This window comes from Marmota flaviventris, chromosome 9 (genome assembly GCF_047511675.1).
Source record: "Marmota flaviventris isolate mMarFla1 chromosome 9, mMarFla1.hap1, whole genome shotgun sequence".
In the NCBI taxonomy this organism is placed as follows: Eukaryota; Metazoa; Chordata; class Mammalia; order Rodentia; family Sciuridae; genus Marmota; species Marmota flaviventris.
Window position 1 is genome coordinate 36,219,250 of NC_092506.1, and position 11,921 is coordinate 36,231,170.

Genomic DNA, 11,921 nt, shown 5'->3' on the forward strand with positions numbered 1-11,921 from the left:
TGTGTGCTGAAGTGCAGTCATCACAGGCTGTGGGGAAGGGATTGCAAGTTGTCCACTAGAAATTTGTGCTCCCATTTCATGGTGTAATTAGTGCTTTTCAAATTTGAGCAAACATAGGAATCATGTGGAAGGCTTCTTAAAAATATGTTTCAGGTCCTACCCCTAGTCATCCTAATTCAATAATCTGGGGTAGGGCCCAAGAAATAAACATTCCAGGTGATGCTGATGTTATTGCTCTGTGGGCCAGACTTGCAGCTGAAGTAGTATACAGCAGTTTGCAAGGAAGAAATATCTAGACCCAAACTACAATTCCCAGTCTCACCTTTAGAACCAATAGAGATCAAAAGACTAGTTCTCACACACAAATGTGAACAGAAACTTCTTGAGGTGGTTAAAAATGCCAACAACACCAAATGCTGGTGAGGATATGGAGCAACAGGAATTCACATTCATACCAATAGAAATAGAAAATGGTACAGCCACTTTGGAAGGCAGTTTGATGGTTTCTTATAAGCTAAACATAGTCTTATCACAAACTCCTGCAATTGTGCACCTTGGTATTTACCCAAAGGAGTTTAAAAAAAAAAAAAACTCTTATGTCCACACAAAAATCTGTAAGCAGATGTCTTTATCAGCTTTATAATCTCTAATACTTGGAATTCACCAGGATGTGAATTGACAAATAATGGTATATCAAACAATGTGTTATTCAGTGATAAAAAAGAAATGCACCATCAAACCATAAAAAGATGGAGGAAATTTGCATGAATATTGAAAGAAGCCAGTGGGAAAAACTGTATGCTGTATGAGTCTTTAGTGGCTTAGGGCTGAAGGAAGGGAGGGTGACGGGGAAGAGGATTTTAGGGTAGTGACACTGTGCTCTACAATACTATAAAGTGGATGTGAATCATTGTACATTGATCAGAACCCAAAGAATGTACAAGATGGAGTGAACCATAATATTTGAATATAATACTGAAAAGAATTTTAAGGACTAGATAATAGGAACCATGGATGTCAATTCATTGCTATCATCTGAATGTCCACTCCAACACTCATGTTGAAACTGTATCACCACTGCAGCTGTTGAGAGGCAGGATCTTTAAGCAGGTTTGCGGACATTGGGGCTCTGCCCTCATACACAGGTTCATGTCATTATCATATTATCAGGAATGGGTTCCTAATAAAAAGCATCAGTTTGGCCTGGAAAGAAAAAAAAAAAAAAAGAAGCAGATACTCTGTTTCTCACTTCCTTCTCCCATAAGCTTTCTGTGTGTTGATGCCCAAGGAAACATTGTAGTCCATGTTTGCAATTCAGTCCTTTATCAGCCTGAGCTTCTTTACCCCACTGCCAAGAAATACCTACATCTAAATATTATGTGAAATATAACAAATTTATGTTGTGTTAAGCCACAGATATTTGGGGTTTATTTTATGTATTTATTTTTTCATTATAGCAGGTAGTGTATTACCTTAACTAATATTGGAGAGACTCCAAAGGTGGTGAAGAAAATCTTGACCCTCCTTTCAACATTTATTTTTTTCTCCTTCTTCCTTTAAATGTCATGTTCTTTGATCCCTCTTTATTGTATCTGTTTTCTTTAATGTGCTGTAGCAACAGATAAAATTAAATGGAATAAATAGAATTAGAGGATGGAGAAATTCAGAATCACTCTGTCTTTAAAGAATTAATTCACAAATAGTTTATTCACTCAGTAAACAACAACAAACACTTAGTGTTTGTTTACCTATGTCTACAATGTAGTCCTACCTCCAGAGATGACATGTGTAACCTCCCTGACACACCCCATAACCATGGCAGATACAAGGGCTTTTTTCTCACTGGGTCCAGAGGCAGCCTTAGAATTCTTGACAACAGAGTGCCCCAACAGCCATCACCAATAAACTTGTAATGGTGGGTTTACCATGTGGGGATTTAGGGGGAAGAAGCAGTTTATATCCAAGTTGTTTCTATTTGTATCTTAATAAATGCTTCCCAAGATGTTGCAAATGGTTTTGGGTCACCTGAAAACACACACTTCAATCTACTTCTTATGTATCTTCCCAAGACTATAAAAAACAAATTACATTTGCAGCTACATTTCCACCCTGATTTAGTTCTGCTAGGAACGTATACCTGCATGATATCTGAAATCAGAAATCATCAAAGTGACATGGTAGCCTTGAATGAAGATTAGACCTCCTGGCAGGCACATTTGCAGCTGGCAACTCAGCTCTAACACTTTGCAGTTCTGCCACTTTGATCAAGCCATTTATAACCTCTCTGAACCTAGTTTCTTAACTGAGGATTGAATAAGATAACATGTGTACATAAACCTCATTGATAAACACTATGCAAATGTAACATTGCCATTTCTAAAGCTGGAACTAAAGGAAAGAGCTAACAATGGCTGACTCCTGAGGTATATTCCCTGTGGTTTATTCTCGATACCCTTTCTTTTATTCCTTTCAAACAACTCTCCCCTAAACTTGAAAACGAATCCCACTGTCCTAACTTATGACTCCATTAGGAAATATTTCTAGAAAGTCTTTCAAATGTTTCTACTTTGGTACTTTGGTTCTAAGTCTTTGTGTTACAGGAAACCATTTTCTCCCTTGCTTGCTATTTAAACTCTTCAAGAACTTGTCAAGCATTATTATGTCATACTCACCCAACTCAGGGATTCAATCACACACTTCATCCACTTCAGGGCATATTCATTTTCTGGAGTATCCAGTGACGTGATTCCCAGTAGCAGAGATAAGAATTCAAGCATTTAAGTTACTCTTGAGTTTTCTTGATTTTGTGAATCTTAAGGAATCTTTTAGAGCTATAGCAATGAAAGCTTCAAATAGCTTTTATAACATGATTCGTTTTCTTTTCATTATGTTTTTCAGATTAAGAACCTACTATGATAGTAATCTATGCTAGCAGAAAGATGAGCTATCTGTGGTTTATAGACTTGGAAAAGTGAACATTTTAAGTCATTTTTATGGCAACTTTCAATTAAATGCCTAAAACTTCATAATGATATGAGAAAGTACTGCATTAAATGATTTCCATTTAAAATATTTTTCTAGTTTCCAATTGTCTCTATCATATCATTGGGTGAAGTTCTCAAAATCCCATTCCAGATCAGCTGTCTTCTGACTGAATTTTGGCAAAAGAAGATAAAGAGATTGAACAGGATGGGAAAGAAGCCAAGATATTCTTCCTCCTTCCTCTCTATCCCAGGCAGCTCCTCAAAAATTGGTTCTTCTCTTCTGCTACAGCTCAAAGCCTTCTTTCATTGCTTGGCAAGTTTGTTTTAGTTCCAGGTTCTATCAGATGACCCCTTCCCCTGGGAAGTAACACTGTCTACATTTTTCGTCTTTTCAGCCCACAGTATTGGTTTCTTACTGTTTTATATTTGATTAAATTACAACCCCCTCTTTAGTTCTCACCAACTCCATTGCTTGTGTAATAACTTCCCTGAATTAAATTTGCTCTGTTGAAAAATCTTAAAGCATTTCTGCTTTCCCAAGTAGACTCTGATTGATGATATAATGAACTTAATTGTGAAACAATGCATATAACTATTAGTGCACAAATAAGAATGATAAGAAACTGAATGCTACATGGTATGGAACAAAATCGTGGAAAATCTGTCCCAGCAAAAAGACAATTAACTAGAAGAACCAAAGAATAGGATACTAATCTGGAGACTTTACCTTTCTTCCTTCAGGTGAAAGTGGACATACCAGTAGTCACTGACTATTTAAAATTCTGATCTTGGAACAGTAGTTGTATCATGTAATATAGGCCACATTAAGGTGCTCATTGATTCAAATCTCTGACATGATAAAAATATGTTCATTAAAGTGGCTCAGAAATACATCTGAAAACATTAAGTCTGGCTTGTTAGCAAAATAAATGCCAAATAAGGTACAAGCCCTCATGGAAACATTTGCCCTCATTTTTATTTCATTCTTTCATTCACTCATTGAGATACCTAGTATTTGCCAGATACTTTGCTAGGTCCTATAAATATGTCCCTGAATGAGGAAGAAAAAAATAGCCTTTCCTTTTACGAAGCAAAAGAGTTATGAGTATTTGAATTTAAGATCCATTTTATCCTTTTATTTTAGTAAGGATTGCTTTTTATGTGGAGAAACAACACTACAGATTTGCATATATGTTATTGTGTATTACTGCAAAAATCATATCCTTTTGGAAACTAATACAAATCTTTTTATCTCTAAGTGCAAATTTGTCTTTGCAGGATCAGTTTGTAAAACACTGTAGTTTAAAAGCTTAGATTGTACCCAAAAAAATAATAAAAGAAAATTATAGGGAAGGAATACTAAACCTTCTTATATCTGAGGAAGTAAGAACGAACAGTAATTTGGAGGCAAAGGAAGCAAAATTACCTGATAATCTCTGGATAAAATAGGTATGAAGGCTAATGAACCCATATGTAAGTGGGCATCTTTTTCTAGTTTAAGTCAAAGATGGAAAACCACTTATTTAATAGACTTTTTCACATATGGAAAATATAACTACTATAAATTTTTTTCTTTTTCACATCAGATGGGTAATGTGCTGATGTTGTAACAAGGTTTAAAGGTAGGCACATCTCACTCAATAAAGTGAACATCCGATCATCATGCTTATAAAATGAAGGATCTACAAAATATTTTAAATATTAAAAATTTGGTATTTTCAAGAGACAAAATACTTCAAAATTTTAAGGTATTTTCTCCAAGTTTTGATATACATGAATGCATGTGTGTGTTTGTGTGTTGGTGTGAAAATCATATGTATATTATAAATTTAGAATGATACTTTCAATATAATGTCACATCTTACATGTCACTAAAAATAATACATGTGCTTTTCCACACCATTAATGGACTTTAAAAAATATTATTTTGAAAAAAAAAAACAAGGGGGAGAAATGAATTACAGTAGATGGGGTAGAGAGAGAAGAGGGGAGGGGAGGGGAGGGGAGGGGAGGGGGGATAGTAGAGGATAGGAAAGGCAGCAGAATACAACAGACACTAGTATGGCAATATGTAAATCAGTGGATGTGTAACTGATGTGATTCTGCAATCTGTATACGGGGTAAAAATGGGAGTTCATAACCCACTTGAATCAAAATGTGAAATATGATATATCAAGAACTATATAATGTTTTGAACAACCAACAATAAAAATTATAAAAAATAAAATAAAAGGTAAAAAAAAATATTATTTTGATAGCTGTATAACATTTTTTTCACATAATTTTCTTATCCAGTCCCTATTAGTAAAGATTATATTGTTTCCAATTTCCAAGTATCATTAGTAAGGTAAAAATTATTCCCCTATATGAGCACTTGTTTGCAATACTTTTCTGAAGTGGAAATGATAAAGTTTGTAAATGGAATTAAGTTGACAGCACATTAAGCCACTATAATGGAGAAAAAAAGCTACTTTTTATCTAGAATGGTTTGCATAATTGAATCAGAGAGCGGGGTATGCCAAAGCAACAATCCTTCATAACATAGTTGCTCTATTTCCAACAACTATTGGAAATGGGAGCTTAGACTGGAGACTTGCAGAACTAAAGCAGAGTCATCTATAGCAAGGGCTACTGAAATTCACTGAGTGGGATTTTAATAGGTGTTAATATTTAAAAAGTGTCCTGAGGAATAGTGACTTTGGGAAACACAGAGTAAGTCAAATAAGATTTGTTGCTGCTATGTTTTACTATAGGTCTTCCCAGAGCCTTTAATATTTTTACATGTTTTTTTAACATGCCAAAAGGAGAATATACATGGAACATTTCCCAGACTTATTTGACCACAAAATACTTTGTGCACTAGGCATTTCAAGAGAAAAATATTCTGTGGAACACAAGATTGGGCAAAATTACTCTAAAGGAATTGAGAAAAAGCAAACTGAAGTCAAGGCCAAATGGGAAAAATATGTCAGAATACGTTAGATCAAGTTTAATGGTCATAAGGCAAGTATGGCATGTCTTGAAATATTGCTACTAATTTAAATTTCTTATTTATCTTTTTGAAAACACTGAATGGTTATACTCTTTTCTTGCCAGTGCGTAGCTCTAGGTAAAAGTAATATTCAGTGAGCTAAACTTTATCTTAACATGACATGCTTTTAAGAAAGCCACATAATACAATGAAAAAGTCTCAGCCTAATAGTTAGGACAGAGTGACTGGCTTTGACACTAGCTAGCTTATGCACTTAGACAATTAACTGAGCCTCCATAATCCTCCATTGGCACATTGTGCAATGAATGTTCAATGAATTATTTAAAATAGATATTCATAATTTTTCAATCATTCATGGTCTTCAAAAGATCTAACTAGCCTCTCTATTACTGGCCTTACAAATCCTAAATTCCAGTGTAAACTTAATCTCTATTTAAGATCATATTTTTAACAATGATGCTATACTTTGAAGACCTATATCAAGGGAAAGGCAGATTGCTGTTTAACTTCTTAGTTGTGATTCAAAAATAAATGTATTTCTGTCCTGCCTTTTGCCTGAACAGAAATTTGTGCCTCAGGGATCATAGATCTTGCTCACCTACATTTTATGCATTATTTTGGCAATTCCAGGCTGGTCAATGTTTTCTTTTTCTTTCTTTCTTTTTGTCCTCCACAATAGAGATGTTTAACCTGGGGTAACTAAGCAACCAGGTGCCTGCTATGGTCTGAATGTTTTTGTACCCCCAAAATTCAGATTTGAAACCTAATCACCAATGCAAATAGTGTTAGATAGTAGGGCCATTTGGAGGTGATTAGGTCATGAGGGCATGGTCTTTATAAACAGGATTAATGCCCTTAGAAAATAATCCTCAGAGCACTGTCTTGAACCTTCTACCATGTGAAGATATAGCAAGATGGTGCTACAAGGAACCAGGAAGCAGGCCCTTACTTGGAATCAATTTATGCCAAGAGCCTTGATCTTTGACTTTCCAGCCTCTTTAACTGGAAGCAATAAATTCTGTTGTTTAAAAGTCACCAAATTATAATTTTTTTAATTTTGGTAGCCAAATGAAGTAAAATAGGATCCTCAAAACCCATGAAGTTGTGTATATCATTTTCTTTATATATATATATATATATATATATATATATATATATATATATATATGTGTGTGTGTGTGTGTGTGTGTGTGTGTGTGTGTGTGTACCCTCCTCAGACATAGAGTGGACAGACTCCATAGCTTTCAATATATGTTCAAATGGCATTTTCAATACCTCAGGAGTTTAAAATGATACTGCTTATAGCTTTCTTAAGGGTTTAAAAGGGTATACACACACACATGCACCACAGCCTAATGCTTAAATTTAAAATAGTGGCCTAAGTTTTTGGTACAGCAACAAACGAGGAAGATGAGGAGAAGGAGGAGGAGGAGGAGGAGGAGGAGGAGGAGGAACAGCAGCAGCTATTTAGAGGCATTTGCTGCCACTGCATTGAAAAATAAAAGCCTGCAGAAAAAAAATGGCCTAATGATATGTTATAAAAACAGCTATTAACCAAATAGAAGTACTATCATTGGCAAAAATAAATGAGATAACATTTACCCAATTATTAGTCACATTACTAAAGTGTTTAAAAGAAACATTTCCAGGAATTATCTGTCCTGTGTCAATAGAGTATCTATGGCACAATCCACTATGATTGGTCCTTTATGGAGAGAATTCCCCCAGAAAATCTGTGCATATGATAAATTGGCAATCTTGCATTAACCCTAACTTTGGTCACATACTGTCTTTTGTATGCTCCTGAGCTCTAAGACCCAACTTCTTAAACCCCGTTCTAGATTCAAATCCCACAAATACTTGCATAGACCACTGACCATCACTGTGTGACACAGATGTTGATGACGAAAATGTAGATGATAGCTAATATTAATCTAGTATTTAGCACATGCCTTGTAGAAAGTCTTTGAAGTAGTTACTATCATTAACAAGTTTACAGATAAGGAAACTAAACTGCAGAAAGGTTAAGTAATTTATCCTGCATCATAGGACTAGCAAACAGTCTAGGATTAATGCTCAGTTAGATTCCAAAGCTTATTATGCTATTCTGCTTTAAAGACACAACTCAAGAATTTGCTCATATGCACCTCATTTTTAATTATTCCATTTGTTCTTTGTTGCTTCCACATCAGCTCCCCTACCCAAGATTGCCCCAAAGTTCCCTCTGGATTCAACTCCAGCAACTTTCAGCATTTTCCCTGGCCCCGAAGACGTGATCATTCCAATTCATTAAGTAGGATAACCCTAGAGGTACCTTGACTACCAGACTTATTGCTGGACAAATATGCCTGATTCCCATCTTTTGTGACAAGAAATGGACGTTGGAACATTTATGTTGCAATGACCTTATCAAGGCTGGAGTTAAATTTTGAACAGTCCCATTTTACAGATGGGTAGAGGTTAAAGACTTAGTATATTGTATTGGCTAGTAGCAGACTCTCCATTTTGAAAATCTAATTACCTCTGTGTATAAGGCCATCTTCCAAACACAATCATTAACACAACACCTTCATGATTTTTTGGTCATAGTCTGCTTTAGTATTTACTTAATATTTTGATTCAAATATACTTATTGCTTTTGTGGTAAAACAAATATATTTATAAATGAAAGTTTGTTTCACTAAAATAAAAACCATTACCATATGTCTTAGATGGAAATTTTAAACGCCCACACAATAAAATAAAATCATGTTGTAAAGGCTAGCTAGATTTTATTGTTATCTAAGGCTCCGATTCTTAAGGATTCTTTCTCCTTGCTTAAAAAAAATTAGATAGTATTAGAGGAAAAACTAGAACTAAACTAGAATTTCTCTTTGATATAATCAGAAGGTTTTAAAGGAAATAGAGAATCATTTTTGTTATGTAATTCACTCTTCTTTAATACCATGTCTTCACATCACCTAAAACTTATTTTGAGCAATACTGACTAGTGGAACCATAATGTAAATCATGTATAATTTTAAATTTAATTCTAGACACATTAAAAAAGTAAAATAGAAAAATTAATTTCAGTATTTTATTTCAGCTCATAACCAAAATATTTAACATGTAAAATCAACATAAAACATTTTTGAGATATTTTATATGCTTTTTAAATATTATTTTAGAAATCTGTTCCTAATCCATACCAGTCACATTGAAGTATTCAGCAGCCTCATGTGGTAAGTGGCTACTATTGAGCACAGGAGCCTTATATGGCACCCATTAGGAAATACATGATGAAGTTAGGATGCTTGGGCAGTGGGACCCTTTGTGGTTAACATGGTCACGACATCTGGCAACCTTTCTGAAACTCACTTTCTGTGTCTAGAAAATAGGAGGAATTCATTGGCTGTTCCCGTGGTTTCAAGCTTACTTGCTCTGCTATGACTACCACTTGTTCCCTTTCTGTTAAAGCTCTTCATAAAGCCTTATTGTTAACTTTCCTGGAAAACTTCAAAGAACAAGTTGCACCACAGCCCTCCAAAGAGTATATACATCACCCTCCAAACAAAGGTGTTTGATGAGACAGTGTCACAAATGCTGTGACTGAACTACAGAGCTGCAGGAGCATAGAAGTGGATCTCCTTAAGCATCTGGAAGTTTCCTGGAGAAGGTGACTGTGACAATGTGAAGTGTGCATTTGGCTTTCATCCCTGTTTCCTGATATACAGTTCAAAAAATCATCTTTCATGTTAATGAGATAAATGGTGGCTGGGGGCCCCTAGATAGCTTCATGATAGGGGCTGGTAACCAGAAATACAAAGACACAAACAGTTGGGACTTTCAATCTCTTGCCCCCAACTTTTAGGGAGGGGAGAAGGGCTGATGGTTGAGTTGATCACCAATGGTCACTGATTTGACAAGTCATGCCTGTGGAGTAACGCTCCAATAAAAACCCAAAGGAACTGGGTTTGGAGAGCTTCAGTGTTGGTGAACACATCTGCTTTGCCAGGAGAATGGCACAGCCCAACTCTATGGGGACAGAAGTTCCTATACTCAGAACCCATCCAGACCTTGCTGTATGTAGCTCTTTGTCTGGCTGTTCATCTGTAACCTTTATTCTATGCTTTATCAATAAACCAATAAACATAGTATTATGGTTTGGATGAGAGGTGTCCCCCAAAAGCTCATGTGTGAGACAATGCAAGAAGGTTCAGAGGAGAAATTATTGGGTTGTGAGAGTCTTCACCCAATCAACGAATTAATTCTCTGATAGGGATTAAATGAGTGGTAACTGAAGTGGCAGGTTGTGGCTGGAGGAGGTGGAAACTGGGGGCTTTGAGGTATATATTTGTATCTGGCAAGTGGAGTTTCTCTCTCTCTGCTTCCTGATCATCATGTGAGCTACTTCCCTCTGCCACACTCTTTTGCCATGATAGTCAGCCTTATCTGGAACCCCTGGGGAATGGAGCTGGTGGTATATAGACTGAGACCTCTGAAACCATCAGCCCTTAAGTAAACTATTTCTCCTCTACAGTTATTCTGGTCAGGTCTGTTAGTCACAGCAGTGAAAAAGCTGACTAACACATAGGTTTCTGTGAGTTCTGTGAGCTGTTCTAGCAAATTAATCAAACCCAAGAAGCAGTCACGGCAGCCTCAATTTATGGCTGGTTGGCAAGAAGGACAGGTCACAACCTATGCTTGTGGTTTGTATCTGAAGTGGGAGACAGTCTTGTGGGACTGAACCCTCAACCTGTGGAATCTGATGCTGTCTCCAGAAGACAGTGACAAAATTGAATAGAATTGCAGGACACTCACTGGTGTCCACAGGAAAACATGCAGATTGCTTTGTGTGGGGGGGAAATTCCCTGTACCTCTGGTGGCAGAAGTGTTGATTGACTGTGTGAGAGTAGAGAACATTAGGGAACACTTTAGGTTTTTCCTGTACCTTATAGCAACATTTAAACTGACTCCTGCATGATGAGTAGGAGGTAACCAATGAGCAAGAAAATGTTCCAGGCAGGAAAGTGGCAGACACAAAATCTCAGAGCAAGAGCTACATTTGGGGAACTCCAAGAGATTGAGTGATATCGGATTTCAAGGAGGAAGTAATAATGAGAAATGACAATGGAAAAATAGTAAGTAGGTAGTAAAGAACTTGAGTGACATCTAAGGATTAAAATTTTATCCCAAAATCAGAGGAGACCTGGAGGCTATAAATTTGGATGGGGATTAGTGATTAGGATCACTCTGGCTACAGAGCAGAGGAGAAATGAAAAACTGCTAAGGCAAAGGGGCCAATTAGGAGGCTGTCTAGCAATCTAGGTGAAGAGAAGAAAATGAATTAGAAAGACCTTTAGGAGGCAGAACACACAGGCTATAGTGGCTCCTTGCTGTGGTGAGGGACAAGGATGAAGAATGGTATTCCAGGTTCTGGTTTAGTTAGCTAATACATAATAGTGAGTTTCTCTAAAATGAAGGACTGAGAAGGAAAAACTGGTTTGTTCACAACTTATTTGGTTTACCTATAATATTTTGTAAAAATTCTGGAAACTACCAAAGCAGTCTTGGGTGGGTTTTGGAAGGAAGGCTCATGCAGAAAAACTGGAGGCTTTCTGGTAAATTACATGTTTATTGACAAGGAAATTAATTAAATTACATTCATTGACAAGGAAACAATTGAGTACAATTATTTGGAAAGTCATAGTTTATAATTCTTTCATAGAGAACTTGGACCATACTAACAGTTAAAATAAAGTTGTTGCAGTAGTGACTTCTCTGAGCTATATCTGCAGTATCTTTGCACAGGAATAATTTGGCCTCTAGAGCATGTGTATTATAAGGGGGCAAATTTTTCTTAGTCTCTCTTAGCCAAGATAAGAATTGGGATCTTTATCAAAGCCAAATAAGAATTTCCTCAGGGATTCAGGAAGGGACAAATGCAGGTCTGTGGGGTATTCTCA

The 11,921-nt window shown here is 36.2% G+C and overlaps 1 non-coding gene across 1 annotated transcript; it reads right to left on the reverse strand.

Annotated features, from left to right (window-relative positions):
* Positions 1 to 4,564: 4,564 nt before the first annotated feature.
* LOC114093862 (small nucleolar RNA U13) lies at positions 4,565 to 4,666 on the reverse strand. Its single transcript, XR_003582948.1, has one exon. It is a non-coding gene; the product is annotated as a small nucleolar RNA U13 (small nucleolar RNA).
* Between the last annotated feature and the right edge of the window lie 7,255 nt (positions 4,667 to 11,921).